General features: G+C 49.3%; 1 non-coding gene across 1 annotated transcript; it reads left to right on the top strand.

Annotated features, from left to right (window-relative positions):
• Positions 1–513: 513 nt before the first annotated feature.
• On the top strand, positions 514–585 carry TRNAW-CCA. The gene has a single exon. It is a non-coding gene; the product is annotated as a tRNA-Trp (tRNA).
• Positions 586–2,112: the final 1,527 nt, after the last annotated feature.

Genomic DNA, 2,112 nt, shown 5'->3' with positions numbered 1-2,112 from the left:
CTTTCACTGCAACCTCCTTCTGCCAAAATAACTTAATACATAGCCCTGGAAAGAGGGACCAAGCCCCTCCACTCGGGGGGGGGCAGAGTGCCAAAGACTGAGCCCCAGTGGGGGAAGGGCAAAGCCTGAGGGATTCAGCCCAGGGGGGGTTCAGACTTTTGGCTCCAGCCCCAGGACCCAACAAGTCTAATGCCAGCCCTGGTGACCCCATTAAAACAGGGTCACAACCCACTTTGCGGTCCTGACCCATAGCTTGAGAACCACTGCTCCATGCTGAGCGGGGAGAGTTTTCCTGTTGGTGTAGTCAATCCACTTCCCCAGGAGGTGGCAGCTCTGTCATGGGGAGAAGCTATATCAGTGGGGGTGCAAGCTGTGGTGTTTATCACATTTAAGAAGTTTAATCAAACCCCATTTTTAAAACCACCTGTGGTCTGGGAATGGCAAAGGAGCTCGATGAAGCAGGGTCTGTCCTTCAAAGTCCTGGAGATCACGATTCCATACTCCTGTTGTAATGGGGGTATAGCTCAGGGGTAGAGTATTTGATTCCAGATCAAGTGGTCCTTTGTTCAAACCCAGGTGCCCTCTTAAAAAAAAGAAGAAAAATTTCATTTCCATTCTCCATTATGTTCAGGAGCAAGCTACCAAGGAAAGTGGTGGATTCTCCATCTCCTGATATCATTTCATGAAGACTAGATGCCTTTCTGGAATGTGTTTGCCTCAAAAGTAGCTATTGTGTCCTACAGGAGGCCTGTGATATGCAGGGGGTCAGATTAGATGCTCTAATGGTCTTTTTCTGGCAATAAAGTCAACTAATTTCTGAAAATATGAGTGTAACATTGGGAGCAGCGTCTGATATTTTCCTGTCTAGCCGGCTTGCTGCCTAGAACGAACGCTCCTTGAGTGGGGTGATCCACCTGGAGTAGCTCAAACCTCCAAAGTGCCTGGCCAGGGGCAGGACATTAGCCCAGCAAGGGAGGGGTGTGGCAGTGACATCACAAAGGCCTTTTGCAGGACCTCAGACTATTGGTCCAAGGTAGTGGGGAGGTGGTGACCTCACAGAGAGATGCTGACATCAGCCAGGCAGGACAGGGGCGAGGGGCCAGGGAAACTTCAGAGACCCCTGTGGCTTTGCTTCAGCAAGTCTCCTTCTCCAGGTCTCTCTTTGAGGACTGAGGGAGTATTCGGGTTCACGGACGTGAGCGCCAGGAGGAACCTCTTTCGAGTTTTCTCCTTCCCTCTTAGTGATTTTACTAGAAAACAGCCGTCCCTGTTTAGAAGGTAAGAGCCTCCTCGAGGTTTGAAACCTGTTCAGTCTGATCCATCTGGTGACAGTTGAATTCTGAGCATGGAAAACTCGAGCTTAAGGAGGCAGAATTTTATTGCACACCTGGGATTTTGTCCCTTAGAATCACTGGGGACATTGGGGTTTATCGTTTTTGTTTCATCTTTTCCTCCATCCATCCCCCCCTCCTTTCTCTTTGTCTTTTGCTTCTTTTGTCCTTTCTCCTGTTCCCCTCCCAACAGCAGGAGAGAGAGAGAGAGAGAGAGACTGTGTGTGAGAGAGAGACACACAGAGGAGGGCTCTGCAGCTCCCACTGTGGGAGGTCCACACAAAAATGTGGGGCTGAAATAGTGCTCGGGCAGTGATCCCCACCAATGACCTGGGCCATCCTTTGGGCTCTCTGGTGAGAACCCTCAGCCTCCCGTCCTCAGTCTCTACCCTGATTGGCTGAGCAGGGGGTTATTGACAGGGAGGAGACTCAGGTCCTTGTTCTCTTTTAAGACCAAGGAAATAAGTCAGAACCAGTTCTATGTTTGATGAATTGTGCTGCTTCTCTGCATTAATTGTCTCTGAGCAGTTCATGATTCTCTCTAACATTGCAGTTCTCCTCAAATACTCGCTGAATAATTACTGTCACTGTTGTTGGTCTGGAGCTCATCTGAGAGCACTTTACTCAGGTCATTCAGTGTCTGAAATTCAAGATCCGATGGTTAGTTTGAAAATCAGGGCTCTTGGGTCCTATTCCCATCTCTGCCACTGACTGGCTGTGTGACCTCAGACAAGTCAATTCTCCTTTCTCAGCCTCAGCTATTCCCTCTTTCAAGTAGGGA

The sequence above is a fragment of the Mauremys mutica genome, unplaced genomic scaffold (genome assembly GCF_020497125.1).
Source record: "Mauremys mutica isolate MM-2020 ecotype Southern unplaced genomic scaffold, ASM2049712v1 Super-Scaffold_100273, whole genome shotgun sequence".
Classification (NCBI taxonomy): domain Eukaryota; kingdom Metazoa; phylum Chordata; order Testudines; family Geoemydidae; genus Mauremys; species Mauremys mutica.
This window is presented reverse-complemented; position numbering and strand designations above follow the sequence as displayed.